This window comes from Tursiops truncatus, chromosome 2 (genome assembly GCF_011762595.2).
Source record: "Tursiops truncatus isolate mTurTru1 chromosome 2, mTurTru1.mat.Y, whole genome shotgun sequence".
Taxonomy (NCBI): domain Eukaryota; kingdom Metazoa; phylum Chordata; class Mammalia; order Artiodactyla; family Delphinidae; genus Tursiops; species Tursiops truncatus.
This window is the reverse complement of record NC_047035.1, coordinates 174,934,677-174,959,337: the sequence shown is the minus strand read 5'-3', so window position 1 is coordinate 174,959,337 and position 24,661 is coordinate 174,934,677. Positions and strand designations below refer to the sequence as shown.

The 24,661-nt window shown below is 43.6% G+C and overlaps 1 long non-coding RNA gene across 2 annotated transcripts; it reads left to right on the top strand.

The window, feature by feature from the left end:
• Positions 1 to 8,997: 8,997 nt before the first annotated feature.
• LOC109549643 (uncharacterized) lies at positions 8,998 to 24,247 on the top strand. Of its 2 annotated transcripts, XR_012330464.1 has the most exons (5): positions 8,998 to 10,028; positions 12,774 to 17,512; positions 21,390 to 21,465; positions 23,207 to 23,397; positions 23,659 to 24,247. It is a non-coding gene; the product is annotated as an uncharacterized lncRNA (long non-coding RNA). The 2 variants fall into 2 exon arrangements; XR_002175989.3 differs by lacking the exon at positions 12,774 to 17,512.
• Positions 24,248 to 24,661: the final 414 nt, after the last annotated feature.

The window sequence follows — 24,661 nt, the reverse complement described above, 5'->3', positions numbered from 1 at the left end:
ACTATATAAGGACTGGCTCAAATTGTGCTTCAGATTTCATTACAAGGCAAATTTCATTAGAACGAACTCTGCTGTACTGTCTCAGTTATTTTTATTATTGTGCGGTTTGTTATATCTAGTCATGGTTATTGTTAATCAAGCATGTATCTGGGTACCTGGAGACCCTATTGAATCGGTGAGGCTCGTTTTATAATAAATGAGTTATTTATATATGGTGGAGTGGTTAGGGTTTTGCAAAACCAGCCAAAGAGATGAGAGCCCTATATTCTAGAAATTTACACCTAAAGAAGTCAGCGAGGTCCCTGCCACCAATGCAGCTAAACATACTTATACATTTACCTATACATACAGAGCAACAGCATAAACGAAGACCAAAGCAGAGCATGATGTCCATTAAGCATAGACTTTGCTGTCTCTTAGGAATAATGATAATAACAAGGACTTTAAAGCATGAAATGCTTTATACCAACCGTTGTCAATCAGGCTTCTCCAGTTGCAAACAATAGAAGCCCTCCTCGGCATGCTTAAGTAGACACAGAGTTTAGTGAAAAATGTTTAACAGCTCACAGATTCTCTGGAAGGACCAGAGGAACAGTCTTGGAAGCAATGCTTCCAGGAATAGTGCCCAAATCACATGCTAGAACCAGTCCAGTGAAAAATGCAATGGCCCCACTAATGAATGGCCATAAAGTTCCAGTGAAGCAAGGTGAATAAGCCCCAGCTATCTCTGTGCAACATTGTGCCTACGTGCTGTACACTTAAAAAACTGGTAAGAGGGTAGGTCTCATGTTAAGCGTTTTTACAACGATAAAATACCATTTTGAAAAAAAAATGAAAAGACTGCAGGTCATAGACACTGAAAATTGTCTTTCTGATACTGAGTTTGGGCCTCTCCTCCTGGAAAGGCTGTCTCTGCCGTCTCCAGAAGCCTGAGGTGTCTGCTTCCACTTAGTCCTGGGGCGCATTGCCTCCTGATACAGTCTTACGTGGCTGTGTCTGGTTGGGTGAAGTCTGCAACCATCCCCTGCACCCTGGCTGCCAGCGAGGCTGAGAAAGCATGCTTCTGCTTGCACGGAAGGCTGGAGGAGCTGGTCTGGAGGCACTGACGCATAAGACAGGGAATTCCCAAACACAGGAGGAGTATGTAAAAGTCCTGGCCAGCCAAACCGAATGGAAAATGTCTAAGTCATTTCTCAAAGTGTGGTAGTTCGCCTCTGCATTGTAATAACTCAAGGTGCTGAAGAAAAATCAAGATTTCTGAGCCCTCCCCCCAAATCTTACAAACTAGAATCTCTGCAGGGGAGTCAGCAACCTACATTTTCCACAGGCTCCCTGGGTGATGGGGACGAATGCTATAGAGGGAGAATGCCTACACAGTGTATATTTTCAAAAGCACTTTGAAAATTGTTATTTGCTTCATTTTTAGAATTGAATAAGAAAAAGCTCAAATGACTTCTGTCAGAGACCAAAATCTCTGTAATCCTACACAGAAAGGCCTTCCTCTGTGGATAAAAGAGATAATAGATGTCACTCTTCTTTTCACAGGAGAAGCATCAGAGGAAGGAGACAGTATTCTGGTGGAAAGAGCGTGGGCTCTGAGGCTAGCTTTGCTGGGATTGAACACATTCTGTGTAGCCCAACTAGCGTGTGCATCAGATCGTGTTTTCCAAAGGCAGCCACGACATTGCCCATCGCACATGCTATTCTAGAACCTTTTAAAATCTTGACTTTCCCCCGTCAAGAGATGGAAGCAATTTCTCCCCTCTTGAATCTGGATGGGTCTCTGTGACGGCTTCGGTCGGTCCAGTGTAGCTGAAGGAATGTGTCGTGACTCCTGAGACAAAGTCATAAAGTGCCAGGTGTCGCTGCCTGGTCCTCTGCTGATGCTCACTCCAGGAGCCCGGCTGTCATGCTGTGAGGAAGCCCAAGCAGCCACGGACCAGCTGACACAGAGGGGGCCAGGGCCCCTGGCTGACCTCCCAGGTGACCGACTTCCTGCCATGGGAGCCATCATGAAAGTGGATCCCCAGCCCCCAGCTGAACTGCCCCCCTTGATACCACATAGAGCAGGGTTAAGTCATTCCTGCAGATCCTTGACAAAATTGTAGAGGAGTGAGAAAAATTAATCATCGTCGTTGCTTTGTCACTATGTCAGGGAGGTTTGTTGTGTAGCAATAGATCACTGGTAAGGAGATGAGTTAATTAACCTGTTTGTGACTCGGTTTCTCTGTATACAAAATGAGAACAATAATTGTATCCACTTCATAGTTTCGATAAGAATTAAATAAGGTATTATATGTAAAGCACTTAGAAAATAGCCTGACTATAGGGACTTCCCTGGTGATGCAGTGGTTAAGAATGCTGCCAGTGCAGGGGACACGGGTTCAATCCCTGGTCCGGGAAGATCCCACATGCCACGAAGCAACTAAGCCCGTGCGCCACAACTACTGAGCCTGCACTCTAGAGCCCGTGAGCCACAAACACTGAAGCCCGTGCGCCAAGAGCCTGTGCTCCGCAACAAGAGAGACCACCGCAATGAGAAGCCCGTGTACCACAACGAAGAGTAGCCCCCGCTCGTCGCAACTAGAGAAAGCCTGCACACAGCAACAAAGACCCAACACAGACAAAAATAAATAAACAAAAGTAAATAAATTAATTAATTTAAAAAAAAAAGAAAGAAAATAGCCTGACTATAATAAGTGTTATATGAGTGCTTGTTTGAAGAAAGAGGTAAAAGTGGATGGGATGACCAAATAAGACATTAACAGGCAATCCAGAGTTCCTTAGATATATGGTAAAATTGCCCCAAATTTCACGTATCTGACGGGCAGCAATTTAAATTAGTAATCACCCAAATGATAACTTTTTTAAAATGTAAAATAAATTTTCCAGTTTTAATTCTACCTATCATTTCAGCTTGACTAATTTCAATTAATACTTATTTAATTTAAATGCATTATTTATTCTTGCCATGAATCATTTATTCTTACCATTTCCAAGTCAGACCTTAGAGTCTAGATACCCAGTTCTGTTTCAAATCTCTCTTTCCCTTAGCTGAATGACCTTAGCCAATTGCCTTCGTTGTCTCCAAAGACCTAGTAGCTTTTGCAAATAAACATTTGGAAGATAAATAAAGCTATCGCCTATGATACACATTTCAGCTCTGTTCTTTCTAGGATGTGGTTCTTTACCAGGCAGACGACCTGTTGGAAATAACAGAACTGAGAGTCAGAATATATGACAGAATATATGACAGCTCAAATGTGATAGCATCTCCCGGGGCACCAGGATGTTGTAGGGACGAGGTGCCAGCGGCTGGGCAAGAAGGACCTCGGAGGACAGGTGACCCCTGCCCAGGGTCCCAGCCAGGTAAGCCCCCATCACCCACCAGGCATCTCTGGACCGAGCACAGGTTGCCTAGTAACCTGGCTCCTCCCTGTACACCTCAAAATACCTGCAGACATGGTATTTGTTACCCTGGCTGCTGCCTAGAAAACTGTCCCTAAAGTTAGCAGCTTGAAACTACAAGCACCTCTTGTGCTGCAGTTTCTGTGGGCCGGGAATTAGGGATGGGCTTCGCTGGGGGGCAGTGAGTAAAGGCCCTGCAGCAGGGTGCAGTTAGAGTCTGCAGTTAGAGTCTGGGTTAGAGTCTCATCTGAAGGCGTGACGGGGAGCATCTTCCAAGATCACCCACGTGGCTACAGGCAGGAACCTCAGACCCTCCCTGGCTGTGAGCCCCAAGCTTCCGTCCCTCAGCAGAGGGGCCTCTCGACAGGACGCCTCACTGCACGGCAGCCTGCTTCCCGCAGAGCAAGGGGCCCACGAAGGAGAGAGTAAGAGCCGGAGCGGGAGAGAACCTTAGGCGGGAGCTGAAGCATGTTTTATAACCTCGTCTTGGATGTGTGACTTGGCAGCCGGTGCTGCCGCGTTATCCCGTTTCCCCGACTGAGCCACCCTGGCACGAGGAGGGTGGCCCGCACCGGGGCCACGTTCAAGCCTACTCTCCACAGTCACCTTGGGTGAGAAGTTCCGTCCTTCGTGCTCCCCTCACGCCTTCCCTCAGTGCTTTGTCCGCATCGCGGTGCTGGAGGTGGGCTGCGAAGGAAGAGAGCACCGCGTTCACGTCGTGTCAGTGGCTCTGTCCAGGGGTCGCCGCATGCGTGGCTCGGAGCTGGTCGCCACGTGGCCTGCGGAGAAGGACGGCTGTGCGCTGTCCCCGCAGAGCTGGCGTTTTCCTGGGGAAAATGCCAGAACGTGCATAATTACAAGACAGGGCAAAATACTGCAAATATAAAATAAAGAAGTTGTGTTTCACATCAAGCACGTAGTCAAGTGTTATCTAATTTTTAACTAGTAAATTAAAGGAAGAGGTTAGGCTAGGTGATCTCAGGATCCTGATCGCCTTTCAGTTATCTAAGGATTGTGTGTCTAAGGAATATATCAGAGTAGAAGGAAATCCAGTGGGGCATCATGATCTAGAAGCTTCCACAGTCGGCCAAAACGGCCTCCTGGCCCTCACAGAATTATGGGATGTCTGGGCTAAGAAAGAAGGAGGTGGAAATGCAAAGTAGTGCCTATAGGATGGGTAAACAACAAGGTCCTACTGTAGAGCACAGGGAACTATATTCAGTATCCTGTGATAAACCACAATGGAAAAGAATACAAAAAAGAATATCTATATCTATCTATCTATCTATATCTATCTATCTATCTATCTACCTGAATCACTTTGCTGTACAGTAGAAATTAACACAACATTGTAAATCAACTAGACTTCAAAAAATAAATTTTTTTAAAAAAGAAGGAAAGGGGTGGGGTGAGGGAGTACAGTTATTTCTGAAAGTCTCAGAGCCCAGAATTCACAATTTCATAGCACTTTAGCCAAGAATGACTGGAGTGATTTTGAAATTTCCACCAGCTTTCCTTGTGTACATTTCAAGAAGAAAATTAGGGACTTAAATTTCTCATTTTCCTTTGAAAACTATACATGACTATACATTGGAACAATCTATGTGATCATGTCTGTTTTTTCCCCTGGTATCCTTATTTTCTTCCCCCTTGAAAATTCATCAGTATTACTGCTTACTGTGAAAAGTCAACCCACTTCACTTAAAATGCTCGTGCTTTGCTCTCGTCATCGTGGGGGCTGGCAAGCACTGGAACAACATCCCAGCAGAATTGGTACCTACTTCAATTCGTTTCGTCACAAAAATTGACCAAGCTGAAAAATAGGTATTTGGGGTGAGTCAAAATCATGCTGAATTTGTTCCTTTTCCTTCCACGAAACTTCTATTTTTTTAAAAAAATTGTGGGTATATTTTTTTAACGTTTTCTTTCTCATTATTCCCCTATATACAGATTTATAGTCTATGTCTTCACCTGTCTATAGGGATGGTCTTAAAACAGGCAGTATTCTGCAAATTGTGGTTGCTGAATGTCTTCCCTGTTCAAGAAAGCCAACGTGCTCTAGACTCTGTTCCCCAGGGAACAGAGTATCAGTAGTACCTGCATCTTGGTAGAAATGCAGAATTACAGGTTCCACCACCAACCTCCTGAATTATAATCTGCATTTTACACAAGATTCCCAGGTGGCTAGTATTCACATTAAAGTTGGGAAGCTCTGTTCTAGAGCTGTCATTGCGAGTGGAGTGGTACTTGTATTTCTCGACGGTATGCGTGCACCAGACCAAGCTTGCAGATGGACGTGGGGAGTCCTGGGGACTTCTGGAGATCTCTGTCTTTCTCTCTCCCTTTCTTCCTCTCTCTTCTTCCACCTCCCTCTATTTCTCTTTCTCCCTCCCTCCCCCATCCCTCCATCTCTTTCTTTCTCTCACTCCTTCCCTCTTACCTGCGTTGGCTTTATCCTTTGATTTTTATCGGGAAATATTGAAACAATCGAGACTTGTTTTTGTTTTTCCTCATCACTTGGAGCTGAGCCTTTTCATCTTTGATTCAGCCAGTTCCCTTCAAAGCTAAATATTAAACAGATCTGTCTCCTGACAGCTGACCCCAGATCGGGACGTGCCCGTGGTCCTCCCCCTGGGGGCGGAGAGCTGAGCCGACAAAGGTGGAGGGGAGACAGGATGGAGCCAGCTCTCGGCCCCTGGGGACGCCCCAAAGTTGTGTCTCTGCCTTCACGTCAGCCAAATAGCCAAGAGTCCAGCAACGGAGCACTTCTGGACGGCATTCTTGTAGAAATTCCTTTTTTGCCAGAGGGTGAAAGGCTTACTAATTGATTTTGTCTGCCTTTCAGATGAACTTAGAGAGACACAAGGGTTTGAATTCTAACCGAGAGGTACCATTTTTAGACACTGGAATAAATGTTTCTATGTATGTCATATGACTTAGCTTTGCATGTTAGTTGTTTTTTTTTTTTTTTTCCCACAAGCTTGTCATTCTGTTCAGGGAAGTAAGAGCAGTTAAAGCTCATTACGTTGACTTTTAAAAAACGTATTTCTTTCAAAAACCATTACTTCTTCACAGCAAGTTAATAAAAGAAAGCTAGCTCTTCCCAAACGCTTTGAGACTTGGTGGCCCTGCGTCTCCCTGAAGACTCCTGGCCACTGAGAACCCACCTCAGGCTCTTTGCTGCCCCCAGGGCTTGTACCTAAACTCAGCCTGCTGTTGGGCTCACGTCTGATGTGCTGTGTGTCTCATTATGAAAATATGGAAGAGAGGAGATGGGAAGAGAAAACAGAGCAATGACAAAACATCCCTTTGCCTGACCACTGCGTGCTGAAGTGAGCAAGCTGATGGGGCTCTGTAACATCATGGAAAACGACAGAAGTGGCAGTTTTACAGTTTACAATTGTTTTAGACACAGAAAAGCCAACCAGCCTCCTAGTCATTGTGAATGACCAAAGTTTTTAAGAGAACAAAAATCACGGGAGTTAGAAAACCCGCACATAACCCTGAAGGAAAGAACCTGGGCTCAGAGTAAAGAGTTGGTAGGGGTGCCCTTGCCCGTCTCAAAGGAAAATTGCGGCAAACCTGTGAATTTGGGCTCATAGTCTTAAGCCCTGTAATTTCACTTTCATTTCTCCTGTCTTGTTCTTTTGCATTGGAGTATTGCTGTATGTGAGTTCTGAATAAAGAAAAACATGGGCTAGTACACTTGGTCATTGCATGAATCTCTGGAAAGAAGAGGTGAAAAAGTGTGTTTATTTCCTCTTTAGCCTGACTTCAACTAAGCATAAGCTTAGGAGCTCGTAAAGTGTTTGTAATATAAAGTAGAAACCAGGGATATATTGGGTTTTATTGTTATACCTTGTTTATTTTTTAATTTGTTACACCATAAAGTTTTGTGGACACTATGAAACTTAAGATTACTGATATGCATTTAATACAGTAAGTATTATAAGTGGGTAGTGGAAAATAATTCATAATTGTGTGCCCTATTTCTGAGAGAAATCTCTTAACACTCAAAAAATGCACTGGGTTAGTGAAAGTATAAGCCCAGAGGGAAAATTTTAAAACAGGAGGGAATAGTATCTACTATCCTTTGGAAGGAGAGAGAGAGAGAGAGACAGAGAGAGAGAGAGAGAGAATTATTAACCTCGTTCAGAGCTCCAATTTATATCCTTTTCCCCCTACATCTCCTTCATACATCTTTCTGTAATTCACTTATTTCTGTAATGGACCAAAAATCTTTCTGGAACAAGCAAGAATATAAATTTCTTATTTTGATAATTGTCTGTTCAAAATCAATCTTTACATTTTTTTTAACCTAAAAGGTATCCTGGAGCTCAGCAACCGATGACTTTGTAACTATTATTAAAAAGCAAGGGCTCCTCCTAGTGATCCAGCTAAACCAATGCAGAGCACTAATTCCAGGTGCATTTGTTTTATTTGTGATGTAACAGGTTCATTATCCTTAAACACATAAGGAGAATCTACCGTCTTCAGAGACCAATAATGAATATACATGTGAATTTTAACGACGCTGCAGTAACGCCTTCAGGCCACTAGGGGCCATTTGAGTAAATTACCTCTCCTGCTCAAGGGAGCGCTCCAGCGTGGGCCCCTGCAAAAGCAGGACCTGCCCCCGCTCTAAACTGGGATGTTCTTGGGGTACTAATCAGGCTCATCATATGAAATCGTTCAGTATACCTCTAATCTCATTGTTGTTCAAAATCTCTTTAAAAGGAAAAAAAAATGCATACTGTCTCCATCCTGACTTTACAACCAATTGCTCCACAGTAGGGATGCGTGTACAGAAAGGATTGTTCTGCCTTATTTATCACCAGCAGCAAAATGCGGTAGAGGGAAGATGGGAAAGCCGATGTCCCTTTTAGTGTTATCTGCTGTAGTCAGATATTCCTTGCCTCCTCCTTACCCTAAAAAGAAACATAGCTAAGAACGCGACTGCCCAGCCCTCAGCAAATCTTGCATCCGTCACCACCCTTCCCCCGCCGTGTAAGAGAAGAAGGAAGGCAGGCACTAGTTACAGGGGGCAGGGTGTGTGTGTGGCTGCTATTTTCTTTCTCCTTCCCTGCCTGAGCTCACTTATTAAGTAGTACCATTCCAGGCCAGGTGCACAAGGAGCCGTGGTCTTTTTGAAAGTAATCAGCAGATTTTGTAAGACATCATCTTCCTGGTTTTACCGGTGTTGAGCTCTAGAAAAGAGTATTGGACACACCCAGGTAACCACGCAGGTCTGGGACACCCAGGTGTCTGAGCAGGTTGCAGGGAGGGGGACCCAGGCTCAGGCAGCAGCAGGAAGGCCACAAGACAGTTCCTTCTGATGGGTTTACAAGACGGCCCATTGTCAGCGTGTGGAAATAGCTTTGAAGGAAAGCATTGCAAGCCGGTTTGTGGTAACTGGGTTTAAGCACTGTGTTGAATAGAATATGAAAGTGACGCATCCTCCTAATAATTATAGTTGTAGTCTCAGGTTTCATTCGAAGTTTTAGTCATGCTCCAACTCGCAGATTTGCCTTAAACCTTCCATGTTTCATCTCAAAAGGCAACTGGCTGTGGGAGTATAACAGGGAATCCAGAAGCAGCTTGGAATTTTCCTCCACAAAGTACTGTGTTCTTTTTTTCTTTTTAATTGAAGTATAGTTAATTTACAATGTTGTGTTAGTTGCAGGGGTTCAGCAACGTGGAAATATCTCTTTCCCCTTATAGGTTATTACAGAATATTGAGCAGAGGTCCCTGTGCTACACAGCAGGCCCTGTTGGTTTTCTACTTTATATATAGTTAAGGTGCTGTGTTCTCGACACACGATCCCGCTCGTCTGCACAGCCTGTTCCTGCCGCGTGGGTTTCAGGATCAGTGGGCGTGTCCGCTTCTTCTCATGCACGTGGTGTTGGGGGTGCCTGGTGAAGGCTGAGTATTCCAGGTTGGGGTCTTTCTGTGGTCTCAGCTCCCTTACCCTGGCATATGGACTTGGGGGAGATCAAGTGTGAGCTTCAGGATGTGGACAGGAGGCCGGAGCTTTGCCCGTAAATTACAGCAAAGTCTGAACTCGCAAGGGGACAAAGTGGCCACGACTGGCTTGGGCCCAGGGCCAGGGCCTCCACAGAGCAGGGGGCGAGCTGGGGACCCTCCCAGAGCCACCGCAGCCCGGCCTGTGCTTGGACGGCACACAAGCTCTTTGCCGCTTCTTCTGAATCATGGAAACAAACGGTCCGGGCCAGGGTGGAATAAAAGAAGCTGAGGATTAGAGACAATTTCAAGAGAGACACGAATTAGAGAGTCGCAGAGGCTGACTGTGTCTGTCACGTTCTCTTTCGGTTCAAGTATCATCTCGCCGTCCCTCTCCTTGCGCCAGTGAGACCAGGGTGGCTGGCCTGGCAGCTTAGGCCTCTACCAGGATGTCCGGAGGCAGGAAGGGCAGTGACGACCTGGAGCCGGGGGTGTGGACGAGGGGGGCGCCCAGGAGGACTGTGACCCGGAGCCCGATGACTGGCTTTCTCCATCCGGATCGGGAAGGCGCTCAGGGCTCGTCACGACAGCAGCCCATCATTTTCCTGAAGGGCTGAACGTGAAGGACAGGGACACCCAAGAGCCCACAGGTTCCCAGGTTAGTTCTACCCCACCCCCTGTCCCCCCACAGACCCCACCCCCTTAGATGTCTAGGGCTTCAAGAGCCCCTTGAGGTCACCGTCAGCTTGCCCTTGGCCAGGACTCCAGTCCGTTAGTCCCTGGTATGTTTATGGAAAGAGCACTGTCTCGAGACTACAGTTTCACAATCAACAATGGACCTAAAAATAGAAAACGTTTTGTTCAGAGATAATTCTGGCTTTAAACAGCAAGATCAACAAAAGATGCCTTCAGGGAACTGGTGGTCCTGCACTCCAGTCCAATGAGACTCTGGGCCGCCTCCCTGAGAAAGGGGAGGAATGCAACTCCAACCCAATCCTCTTCCCATCTCCTCATGCTGACCTAGAGTAGGGACGAAGCCCCCATGGTTTAAATTCAGTTGTGACTTTAAACCATGATGACCCCATGACGTGGGTCTAGGTGGCACTGTTTAATGGACTATCTCAGGGCAAAGCAAGGCCTGTGGTCTAATTGGCTGGAAAGTTTTTAGAACCCCAGAATGCTGGTTTCCAAACCCCTCTTCCTCTGAATTTTTAAATCCCTGGATAATTCCCTGGAAACGTAATCCGGGTGTTTCTGACTCATGTATATTTAAGCCCATCCCCTTGTTGTTTTCAAAAGGAATTTGATGGAAATTCAGAGTGAGCTTTTTGCTTTTCGTCTTTATCCAATCAAGGACTCCTGTAAATTAGGCTCACAAAAGTCAACATGGGTTGATGTGAAGTCTGACTACTTCTGTCTTATGTTTGCTTACTTTTTTCTTAATAGTCTTGTTAAGTTCCCCAAAAAGGCAGGAAAGAAAGGTACTATCCCATACCATAGGGTGAAGCATTCTCCCTCTGAGCTGGCAAATTGGGATTCCATCAGTAAGCAGTGAAGTAATAATGAAGTTTCCAGCAAGTCAACTTAGGAAAGGGAGTGAAAAACAAATAAAGCAAAGACAAATATTGATTCTCAGGTTCTTGCCGTACTGTAGGAAGTCCTTTTCTCTCCAGCTGGTAGATAGAGGGACAGCTTGGTTTTGTTGTTATGTCAGGAAGTAACAGATCCCCAAACACAACCTGGATTCAGTATAGGGTTTTGGAGCCATAAAGACTTGGATTTGAATCCAAGTTCTGTCCCTCTCACCCCATTCACAGCTAGACGCCTGACCTGGATGAGTTACTGGGTGAGTTACTGGAACCCTCGGAATACCTATTTCCTCATTTTTCAAGTGGAGGTCATAATATTTAACTTGTAACTTTCAGCTGATGTTTATTGAGTGCTTACTATGTACCAGATATTGTGCTAAGAACTTGACATGCATTATTTTATCCCACCTTTATAATATCCTTATTCTCCAATGGGAGAATTGGTACTTAATGGTGTTCCTAGAGCTGGGACACAGGCACAGATTTCTTTCTCCAGTGTTCTCATCCTATTGCTGTGAATTCCAAACGAGATAAAAGATGTCTAAGGTGGTGCTCATAGAAGGTAGAGACGAGAACCAATATTTATAAGAAACTGACCCACTCTGAGCCATTCCCTCTACATGGTCCACTTTCCAAGGCTGTCCTTTGGCTCGTGCTTGCACAGCTTTTGTGGAACTTATTTGAAATCTCTAGCAAAGGATCCCAGGGACGTGCATATCTTGACTAAAGGAAAGTTCCCCAATTTCGCTGGAAGAGGTTGTTGTTTTCCAACATGCCCACAGCTTTAAGAAGGATGCATTTGGAATGGTAAGTGAGGAAATAGGCAAGGATCCAGTCAACCCTTGAATTAAATGGGGCAAAAGATGTCTCTTATGGACCCCACACTCTTCCCAAAGGGATTTAACTGCGCCCTGGTTCAGCACCAACATTAAATCTAGAAAACGCAGAAAGAGAAAGATTTTTCTATTCAATGAATTATTTGTGCCAGTGACAAAGTTTCTAAAACTTTTCAAAAACATAGGAGTTGGGGCTTCCCTGGTGGCGCAGTGGTTGGGAGTCTGCCTGCCAAGGCAGGGCACACAGGTTCGAGCCCTGGTCTGGGAGGATCCCACATGTCACAGAGCAACTAAAAGCCCATACGCCACAACTACTGAGCCTGCGCTCTAGAGCCTGTGAACCACAACTACTGAGCCCATGAGCCACAATTACTGAAGCCACCGCGCCTAGAGCCCGTGCTCCACAACAAGAGAAGCCACCGCAATGAGAAGCCCGCTCACCACAAAGAAGAGTAGCCCCCTCTTGCTGCAGCTAGAGAAAGCCCGCGTGCAGCAGCGAAGACCCAATGCAGCCAAAACTAAATTAATTAATTAAAAAGAAAACCCATAGCAGTTGGCTCTATTCAAAAGGGCTGATAGTAAGTGGGTGCTCTGACCCACCCCCCAAAAGATTCTGGAATCCTACCTGGTCTGTACTCAGTCATCCGATTCAGGAAATGTAGCTCTCTGTAGAGACATGTGTCCTAAAAGTCCCTGGATTACCCCAATTAACAAACAAATACAACATGTTTGCACGATTGAGCTAAGACGTTGCGATGAGAACAGACAGTGTGGTTACATCAGATAAAAATAGGAATAAAAGTGCTCATAAAAGTGGACATGCTTTTTTTTTGTTTGTTTTAAGCAATTGACTCACAGGAGATAAATCCCATAGCCATGTTTATATTATAGACATTGTAGGACTTTGCTTCCTCAGAGATAATAGTTTCCATCTAACCGAATCTACTGGAACATATATTAATCCCTTTTTTATTTCAGGAGGAAGAGAAGTACATCACAGAAAAGATATGAAATGATTGAAATATCCTTTTTTGCTCCCACAAAGCATGATTAAACATAAGATTGACCTCATAATCTTATTAACATTTGTGCTTGACATGAAGTATAATATAATAATGATGACAACCATAACTTCTATTTATTGAGCACTTATTCTGTGCCCGGAACTGTGCTGGTCCCTTGACAGAAATTAGTTCATTGAATAGTCTCAGTTTTCCTATTGAGAAAATTGAGACTCAGATTTTAAGTGACTTTTCTGAGGTCACATACAAAATGCATAGATTTGAATTCCATGTCTCTTCAACTCCAAAATCCACAGGAATCCATATCTCCCGCCTCTAAAACACTAATGACCTATGAAGGGGAAGGAAACAGGGGTGCAGGGGGATGGGTATTGACATCTGGGAAATACCTGGTCCATATCAGGTACTTTACACAGGGTCCAAGTTTACATCATTAATTAGCTGAGCTGGGGTCTAACAGGAAGTGGATCTGCTTCCAGAGTTCACTCATGTTCCCTCAACTGAACTTGCTGCCTGAAATTCTTGAAATTGAGTTACGTTATGTGAATTTCTAAAACTTGAAATACATATTACAATTAGATTTAGGAATCACCTAATCCTGAATCTAACTACAAACAGTGTTAGGAATTAAACTTGAAACATTGATGCTCTGGTGATCTATTGCTCCATAGCAAATTACCCTAAAGTGTAGTGGCTTAAAAATAACGGTTATCATTATCATCATGATTCTGTGGGTCAGAAATTTAGGCAGAGCACAGCTGGCTTGCTTCTGCTCCATGATGTCTGGGACCTCAGCTGGGAATACCTGAATGGTTGGAGAAGTGAAACAGCAAAAGGCTAAATAAGCACTCTCTCTCTCTCTCTCTCTCTCTCTCTCTCTCACACACACACACACACACACACACACACAAACACATACGTTCTCCAAATAGCAAGCTTGGGCTTCCCCACAATATGGCAGCTCAGAGCATCAGGACCAAGGGCTCCAAGAGATAGAAAGTGAGAGCTGCCAGTCTCTCAAGGCCTGCACTCAGAGGCTGGTACCTATTGTATTTCTACCATATTCTACCATATTTTGTTGGTCAAAGCAGCCACAGAGCTCACCCCGATTCAAAGGGAGGGAACAGTGAGCCCACCTCTTGATGGAAGGGGTACCAAAGAATTTGGGGCCATTTTTAATCCACCACAGTTAATTTCAAAATTGTCTAAATACATTCATGGTGGTTGAATCTCTGACGTCAACATGACGTCAGTGAAGTGTTCCCCCCCACCCCCAGGCTTTATCCAAACTTGTCAATAATTATTAATATTAGCCAATGATTATTTGGACTTATACCTGCCTATGAAGATCTTAGAAGGTATCTTCAGGAAGGAGTAAAGGAATATTTTTTCGTTCCCTCCACGCCCAAAGCAGTTCTGTTTTCCCGTAATGGTTCATTTAATCCTCTTACTTACCTTAATGCATTAGGCCCACTTTACAGGTGAGGAGGCCAAGACTGGAAAAGACCCAAAGTGGTCTCTAAATATCGACATCCTTGGTGCCTCAGAATTCTTCAAACCTTCAGGGTCATTCTTCTTTTAAGATTTAAAGGCAAACAACTCCAGCCTCCCTCACACTCCATGTGGAAGAGGAATCCAATGATCTACGTCTCTCCATTGTTCTAATTTCCTGTCTCTACCGTGTTCTTGGTCAGGCGGAGCTTCTCTCCGGTTACTGGTCACATCTTTTCATCCTACCCCACCGTAACTGTGAATCCCAGCCACCTTCCACTGGGTCCATCCACCTCCTGTTAATAGCAGGAGGTTGTGGCTGTGCCTGAGTTATTCTGAAAGTTTGAGGGCAGCAGGGAGCTCACATCCTACTTGGCAGAGAAAGGGCTTTTCAGTGAATACTAGACAATACTGTTTTTAAAAATTCCCAGACCATTTCTGTCCCTGGGAATTGGCTGTCACCAGGAACTACAGGCTCCCACCATGGTCCTCCAAACTCACCTCACTCCCCCACTGGCTGCCGCTGGAAACGAATATCCCAACAACTGGTTTTATGCATAGCAATTAGATCCCCCCTCTGTTTTGCCCTAGGCCACTGCAGCTGTGTCCTGACCTGGTGGTGTCTCCCTTCATGTCCAAAGAAGTCATCATGACACTTCTCTTCCTAATAACTCTACTGTTATCTTCTATAAAAACCAGGGTTTTCCCTCTCCTTACTGCACTGCAATTAAACACAAGCCAATCTAAGTCTCTCTAGCCTGATCCTTTCTCTCTCCTGCTGCTTTGGCAAACTGGAGCTAAGGCATGGATGCCACAATGAAGCCACCAGGGCAATGGTGCTCATGTGATGGGTATGCTTTGGGTCTAGTTTCAGGTCAAATGAATATTTTTAAAATCTAAAATTCATTTAACAAATAAATATTCTCTGCACATAGTAGATATTTATTAAGTACATGAAGAGTGAATAAATGAACACTAATGAATGAGGAGCCATGATGTTGAATGATAGAAAAATTCTCAGTACTTAGTTTCCTAGTTTGACAGCTAAGCTAGCAAAATAACGAGTGAAATTCAACAAGGGAAAACATGAGATTGCGGTAGAACACACCAAGCACAGCCAAGGGAGACCAGGGAAGAATAATGAATGGCTATAGAATGAGGTGGAAGAAAAGCTAGCAAAGTCTACAGAAATTAGTATTGGTTGGATAGTTTTTAGGTTTATTTAATAGAAACTTGGAAGAATAAATATTTTAATAAAGCTTTCAATAATTTGCAAAGTGCTCTGAATGCCAGGAAGTCATAAGGCAGCTAGAGATTACCTAAAGAACCAGAAGGATGACTGTTCTTGGAACAGACAAAGAAATATTTAGACAAAGAAATATGAAAATAAGGCAGCTCTGAACGCAGACAGGGCCATCCAAGGAGGAAAACACCAGGATCAATGAGATATGTACCCAATTAAAAGCCAACACAGCACCTTTCTAAGAGCTCGACTCTGGGTATTCCTTAGAGCTCAGTCCTGCTGCAGTGTTGCTGTGCTCACTTGTACGAGGGACTTTGCTACACAAGATGGGGGATCATGGAAACTGTGGCGGGAAAATCACGCCCCGTCTATAGCTCCCTTAATAACAGGCCTCGGGCTACACAAAGTCCACAGTGTGGACTGATACGTGGAAAAGAAGTTTTCCCACAGTGCCAATTTAGTTAACTTTGGAGGGCCCAGTCATTTTTGCCCCCAGGACTTGAGCCCCACTGGAAGCAATGTTGATCCCTAGATAGCGTGCATCCCTGATGAACAGGAATGATGGTTCTCCTATGTCATGGAGTCCTGCTGAGGTCACCACCCTCCTCTGCCCACTCGTAAATTTAGCACTTCCCTTTCTTATGTCAACAAATCCCAGATAATGATTTTCATTACATTCCTAAGAGCAAAGGAGACCAAACAAAAAATAGTTCCAGTGACAAGCTATAATAATACAAGAGACAACTTATTCCCATATTCAGTGAACATCTGGGAGACTCCTGTTTTATGATATGCTGTCATAATTACATTTGTATACCTTTATCCTAGAATTCTTAGTCTTCTAAGCGTTTCTAAAATATACCAATTCAGAAAGAATGCCATTATTTTTGTCATCTTTTATTCATAGCAAATGAAAACCAACACAGACACATTTAGAAAGTGATATTAGGGATGTTATATCTTGTAGGAAATCGAAATCTAGAAAATATGCTGCCTGGTGCCTTGAGTTGATTTTAAGAACACACGGACCACTGGCAGTGTTTTACTTTCTTTGGGTGTATTTTCAGTATTGCACTCCCAAATGTTGTTTGGGGTTGAAAAAAGGCTTTTTTTTTTTTTTTTGGCCTTTTCTGTAAAGCATATAAGGGCCCATTGGATACAGCCCTCTTAAAATTTAGTAACGGGAAAAGCAAGTATCTTCTGAAACAGTGACATTCTCCCTTTCATCAGAATCTGAAAACAACGTAACCCGTGGTGTTTCCTCTTTCCGTAAACGGCCAGCAAGCCCAGAACTAAACTTAATGTTCAGTTACATTAACTATTTTAAATCTCTCCATTTATATACTTTCTGATTTTCTATTTTAACCACCTTATTGTGAATGCACATTTTATTGAAACCTGCCTAAAATATTTTCTGGGAGAAGGGAAAATAGAAGTTATTCTTTCAAAAAAACCACACATTCTAATTCCTTGGGAATGGATGGGTTCTCTTAGATGAAAATCCTCAGGTCAATCACAAATCATTAGTCACTTGGGAGAATGGTCTCCACACGTTCCCTGTGTCCTTGTGCATAAGAACACCAAATTAAAGAGGATGTGGAGAAACGCGGGGGGGCCCTCTTGCACTGTGGGTGGGAATGTAAACTGATACAGCCACTATGGAGAACAGTATGGAGGTTCCTTAAAAAACTAAAAATAGAACTACCATACGACCCAGCAATCCCACTACTGGGCATATACCAGAGAAAACCGTAATTCAGAAAGACACATGCACCCCAATGTTCACTGCAGCACTATTTACAATAGCCAGGACATGGAAGCAACCTAAATGCCCATCAACAGACGAATGGATAAAGATGTGGTACATATACACAACGGAGTATTACTCAGCCATGAAAAGGAATGAAATTGGGTCATTTGTAGAGACGTGGATGAATCTAGAGACTGTCATACAGAGTGAAGTAAGTCAGAAAGAGAAATATCGTATATTAACGCATGTATGTGGAACCTAGAAAAATGGTACAGATGAACTGGTTTGCAAGGCAGAAATAGAGAAACAGATGTAGAGAACAAACGTATGGACACCAAGGGGGGAAAGCAGGGCGCAGGGGGTGGTGGGGTGGTGGTGGGATGAGTTGGGAGATTGGGATTGACGTGTATACACTAATATGTATAAAATAGATAATTAATAAGAACCTGCTGTATAAAAAATAAAAACCAAATTGAGAAAAGTAGAAAGGCCATTTGGGATTTGACTTCTTGATGAAAATCTACCTTCTGATTTGATTCTCTGCTGAGTTTGTTCCCTGGGCATGGAGAGCAGAAAAAAATCTATCCAATCACAATTTTTGTTCCTAGTTGATCCCAAGTGACAGCAGAAGAGTTCCCCGCCTCAGACTAGGACCCTGTGCAGACACTTCTCTAGAGGCATGTGGTTCTGGGTCTGAAAAACTAGCATAGGGCTTCTTTAAGCCTCTTTATCAAGAGATGCTTGTGCTATAAATTAACACAACATTGTAAGCAACTATACTTCAATTTAAAAAAAAAAGAGAGAGAGAGAGACTTGCTCTCGCTGGCTCTGGAGGCATAAAACAGCATCAAGTCGGACTTTCTGGTAATGACATTAGTATTCTAATATCTGATATGACAGATTCCAAAGGGCTGCAAAAATACAGTCTAAAAAAGCCAACCAAATCGCTCTAAAGCTTTAAAAATAAACATTTGTGCTTCAATTATGGGTAAAGGCCTGGGAAAGAGGAAAAGAATCTGCAGAAGCATTTAAATGAAAGCTGTTTGTCCACCTCGAATCACATTCTTCAACCAGCGGCTTGTACTGGTGGGGTTCTTCAACTCCTTGTCATTTTGCAGCAATAAGAGCTTTTTAAAGACTTTGTGAATTGTGATTAGAGTTTAATGCTATAGCCCAACACTCCCTTTAAAAAGATATGCAGTCAGTGAATCATTCTTTATAACAAAGAGCCTGGGAAAAATTAAGGAAGGTCACATAGGAATTTGCGGAACTGGTAACCAATCAGAAATCCTGAGATAAAAAGTTCCCATTCGGTCTGACCTAGAGAACATTTTGGAAATTTAGTAAACCTGGAGCAAAGTTATTTGAAATCCCCCGGTAATAAATAAAATGGTTAAATTCCACTCATTCCTGTAACTGCTCAGAGCTGATGGCTGGGTCTTATCTGGGAACACAACCTCCAACCCTTGAAATCCCTGATGGGATCTGCCTGCCCTGGGACGCAGCCAGCAGTGGGAAAGGGAGAAATTTCCCAAGTGCCTTATCTTTTACGATTAGTGCTTTCCACCAAAGCTGTCATCTTTTACTGCCATCCAAGCTGGAAATTAAGGAGCAGGGCCTCCCAGATGGCAGGGGCTACGGATGCTGGCAATAAATATATGAGTAAAATAAAAACAGATACAAAAGACCAAATTAAAACAACCACCTGAAATACACAGCTTCCACTCCCAACAACCCTCTCTCAATTGATGGCAGGCTTATTAATTCAGAGGTAACTTGTCCAAGATTTGAGTTTCCTTTAAAGAGCCTAAATATATACTAATATATATTTAAAAACTAAGAACATCTGATCTATGGTAAAGAATATTTAAATATGTAAACAAAGTAATTTTCTTTTTTTTCTCACCCACACATATCGCTTTATTCCAATCTGAATAAGAAAGAGGAGTTAAAAGAAAAACCAGAAACATCTGTATTTTTAAAATATATTCAACAATTGCTTTAGACAAAACTTGTACCTTTAAGTCCTAAAAAGCAAACCCATATTCTAACGTAACTGATTTTTATTTACTTAAAAAATCAAATCTGGGCTTCCCTGGTGGTGCAGTGGCTGAGAGTCCGCCTGCCGATGCAGGGGACGCGGGTTCATGCCCCGGTCCGGGAAGATCCCACGTGCCGCGGAGCGGCTGGGCCCGTGAGCCATGGCCGCTGAGCCTGCGCGTCCGGAGCCTGTGCTCCGCAACGGGAGAGGCCACAACAGTGACAGGCCCGAGTAATGCAAAAAAAAATATTCAAATCTATTAGTATATAAATGGAATTCATCTGTGAAAAACTGTTCCTAATATTTTTAAAGTTATACTCCATTCATATTATTGTAAAATATTGGCTATATTCCCCGTGTGGTACAATATATCCTTGAACAAAGTAATTTTCAAACACAACTACATTTTCTGATCATACTAGATCAACAGCATAACAAGAACTCCACCCCCTGCCATGCTGTTATTGTGACCTTCCTGTTAGGAAAATGGTGGAAAGCTTGTCCCCAGGAGACAGTGGCTGCTTTATGTGCCCCAAACGAATTTCATCTGACTGCATGTCCCTCTGCCCGTCCACGCCCTGTCTAGCCAGACAGAGAGGAGCTGGGAAGAACAGTGAATTACCAGGTCTAGTTTGCATTCATTTACCAAGTACTAACAAATGCTAAATCTGCCACTTCCTTCTGTACTAGTCTCTTCTGCCCTTTTCCCCCGGTGACGTTAATCACAGAACATCCTCTTCATCGTTAGACCTAAGAGGAATGCCTGACGAAAACACAACTCCTTTCATTATAAAGAAGGCGCACAATGCTAATAAACACAAGCTTTATGGTTGGGGTTGAACATTACATTCCACCGATTTTGAGGACGTGTGGCTTTACTGGGAACCGATGGCTTTTAACGTTGCGTCCTGGGTTTCCGGAGCTTGTAGCCTGCGCGTGTGCTCACAGGGATGAGTGTGAGGTGGTGCTTGGGCAGCAGGGCCTGTGGGCACCTGGCCTCCACAAGCACGGTCAACACGTTTACAAATGGTCTTTGACGGGTCTGTTCACAGATGCCCAGGGATAACCAGCATTTGATGAGCTAGAAGCTCCTATGCTCTGCGTTTTCTCCGTTACCTTCCTCTCCACCGTCCCATCCCCCGACTTGAATACAGGGGCAGGGTCTCTGTCTCGTCTGCTGCTCTGTCTCCCACACCTAAGCAGGACCTAGCATGCCAAATGTAATGCCCAGTCCTGGGTAGCAGAATATGTAGCGCTTGGGCTGACCCTTCACACCTCCAGAGCTCACAAGTTCTGCTTTGATGGAGCCCGTGAGATGGGTCTGTTTTCTAACCTTTTGCTCCATTCGTAGCAAATGGAATTTTAGCTTCTGCTAATTTGGGAGTGTCATTTTCTCAGACGCTATTTTGACAATTAAAAAATTACAAAGTCTAGTTAAATAACATAACACTTTGTGCTTTCATCTTCCAAGTGTCTGCCCCAAACTTAATCTGCCTTAAGTCATAAAGGGGATGTGAGCACAAGACAATGAATCAGATAATGGTGGCTTTTGATACAATTAGACATTATTAAAATAAGTATCATTATTTTAAAAATCTAAGTTTTTATCCAATAGCAAGCTGAATCTCTTTTGTTCAAAACTCCTCAATAATCTTCTTTTTGTAATTCTTGGAAAAATAACTACATAAAATAAACTATGTTTTATTAGAGCTGGGTCTTCTTTCAAGCTCACGATGGTGTGAAATAGCAGTTCTGAGCTCAGACTCTGGAGTCGAATGCGTTCCAGCCCTCATTCTGTCCCATGGAGCAACGGCAGCTTGGACAAACAGACCCATCCACACCTCAGGCTTTTCTTCCCTTCATCGGGAGTAGTAATCATGGCACTAAACTCACTGTGTTATCATGAGGATTGAATGAGGTAACGGGTATAAAGTCATTAGCACAGCTCTTAGGTAGCGCTCCGTAAACCTCCCTTGTTTTCTTTGGTTGCCAACTCACATTAGCTCATGTTTTTAAAATGTGGGCTTACCTATCCTTTTCCAAATAGGACTTGGGGTGGCTGTGTCTGACAACAAAAAAGATAAAGCTACATGACTGCGGAGAAGCTGGAAAACAACGTCAAGGTAAGAGCAGATTCCACTCCTCTCAATGAGGTGGTCCATCGGGTTGTTGTGATTGAGCTTCAGGTTAGATTGTGGACTTGCTGGCATCCCAGACACCAGAGTTTCATAACTCTCTTTATTGGAAGGGAAAAAGGATACCAGCTCCTTAGGATGAGACAGATTTTCCTGACACCAAATTGCAAGACGAACTTTTAAATTAGAATTTTATATGGAGACTGGTGGTTCAATGGGAATTGTATTTTGATTCCATCCTATTTTATAATCAATCTGGTTGAGGATTCCTTAAAGCTGTTTCTGATGGGTATGATGTGGCCTGAATAAATGGTTGACTTCTGGCGTCAAGAATGAAGCAGAAAGACCAAAATATTATCTTTATTACTGATAAATGTCATATTGGAGAATGTGGCTCTTACCTGTATACAAGCTGGGTTCCTAGTACTGAACCCCAAAACCTGAGAGGTTTATCTAACCAGTCGTAGGCAAGGCTGGTCCACCATCAACCTCACGTGTGCAGGGACCTGTCCCTGTGAGACATCCACAGGGGCAGCGTGGAGTGTCTGCTTTCTGTATGCAGGGTCACGTCCACGAGCAGAGAAAGGGCTGGGTTACACCTAGCGTTCTGCTAGGTGGGCTGGGCTGCTTAGCTCGTGCTTTTCTTCCCAGGGGTACCAGGTACCATCTCACGCAGTGGTTTCTGCACCATTTCATAGGAAACAGCCTTATATAATTTTCAGAACTTGTATAAATATTCAGTTGCATCTCTATGCATTCAGAGATTTCAGGTTTGGGCAGAGACGTCTTTTTTTCCCAAAAGAGATTATCAGTCATTTATTTTATTTTTAGCCAATCCTTGAAACAAATAAATATGGCTTATGGAAATGTATCAGTGGTAGAATGAAAACGTGAAGTATAAGTATGTGACAAAGAAGACCCAAGGATGGGGGTGGGAGGGTAGGTACTTGCAGTGGAGCTGAAACTCCAGGTGGCAGCCACATCCAGCCGTGGGGTGATGGAGGTGGAGGTGGGTCTCGGGTCTTTGGAATCTCTGACTCTAAGCATCGTGGTCTCTGCTGTGCTCGCCTGAGTGCTTTGACTGCAAAATACACCTTTGGTAATCAAAAGTGCTGAAGTGATGGCATTTGGAGAGCACAAGTAAAACAATACTTTTAAGTGTGTCCTGACCAACATTAAGCCATTATTTCAGGCAGTAATGGAGTCACTTTAAAGAGCACATCAGGTTCTTTCTCATAAAATGTTTCCTTAGGACATGGAAGACATTTTTCTTTCTTTAGTAGGCAGTTATGCAAGCAACTAATCTAAAAGAGTTTTAAATCATTCGGTCGAAAATAATAGGGAATTGGAACTCATGTGTTTTACACAACTTGAAAGTATATTGTCTATCTAGAGCTTAACCCAGTTCATCTTGCTTCTTTGGCTAGAGTTAAAATATAGGTTTTGCAAGAGCTTTCATATTCATATCCATAGTGAAATTTCACATAGACTATAGCATCCCCTCGGTATCAATGACTACATACAGGTGAGTGAAGAACAGAGCAATCTCAGCTTTAAGGCAGATTTATCCATGAAATTATAAGATATGAAAGTAACTCTTCATGAAAGCCTCTTGCTCCTTGATTAGAAATATTAAAGAAGCTGTTGGATTTTTTAAAAAGGGAGACAAACAACCAACAACGATGTGTACTCTGTGTCTGTCTTTCTGCACCCTTCTCATCCTTCCAAGCTTCACGTCACCTACGAATGTGATGAGATGCCTTCTACGTGTTCACTCAGATCACTGGGAACAGAGCTAAATAGAATCGGGCTGAGAACTGAGAATATCCCTGTAAAGAAATCACTGTGCAAGAGGACGTGAACGGGCCTTCTTCAGATCCTTACAGCTTTCAGGCCATAAGTCTGAGAACAGCAGGAAACGTACGCATTGTCACGTGCCTTGGGGAAGGTCAGGTTCCCTGTGTTCACCCCTTCCGTCCTCCCCTGACTGTCTGTCTAATAAGCTTGACCAAAGTGGAAGTTAAAGTGGTTGGACTTGACCCATCCTTTGTGAACTGTACCTGATTCCTCTTCGTCACCCTCTTCTTTAAGAGTTTTCCTGGAATCCTGCCTTGACTGTCTAGGTTGAAGACAACCTCAAATCTGGGTTCTAATTCTTTTTTTTTTTTTTTTTTTTTGCAGGATGAGAAAGTGCAGTTTGTCGATGCATTGGATTTCAGTGACCGGGATCAGTTCAGACTCCCTGTGAATTGACCTCCCCCCATATTTTATTATTCAAGGACATTTAAGGTTTTCCCAACTTGGTTATGACAAAAGCAGAAACACACACATACACACACACACACACACACACACACCCGGGGTAAGATATGATAGTCTAATACAATTTTTCTATGTATTTTTATATTGTCTTTCCCTCCCTCATTCTTATGCAAGACTTTCCCCTCTTTCTTTCCTTACCTCGGTCCCTCCAGGAACTTTCGGCATCTCAAGCTTCCACACCTATTTCAAACCTTCACTGAAATCATTGTGTTGAGCTGACTGAGGAATTGTCTGCTGGAGCAGAATTATTCAGCTCGGATGTCCCATCAGGACTTCACTTTCTTATCTGCTATTTTTGTGAGGGCCTCAAGTATAAGCTAGACCTTCCTTAATGTTCTCTTCTAAGCATCAAAAAGTAGTATCTGCTGACCTTTGTTCCTATTGTAAAAGGACTTTACCACTGTATTACCTTGTCAGATTCCATTCTGAAAATAAACGTGGGATTTTGTTTCGGTTTGGGCTTGGGTTCTGAGTGACGGCATTCCGCCTGATTCTCGTAACTATTGTCTATGATTACGCGAAGTTCCGTGGGCCGGCTGAGACAGACAGTTCTGGGTTTCCTTGTTTTTCTGGGTTTGCAGTAGAAACACTAACAGTAGTCTCACTGAAGAAACAAGCCCAGCACAGACAGAAACAGCCTGCCAAGGGGTAATGTGTCTCCTGTCTGCTGATGGTGCCAAGAGAAGCGGCTTAGCGCGAGCCAGAAAATAGCAGACACCCCCGTCTGTGTAGACTCGGGAAGTATCATCAGAAATCCCCGACCTCCTGCCCTGAAGGGAGCCAGTGTACCCATCCGCTGAGGTTTGGAGAGCAGGACGGCAGCAAATTCCAAGGGAAGCCCTGAGGTTATCTCACATTATGT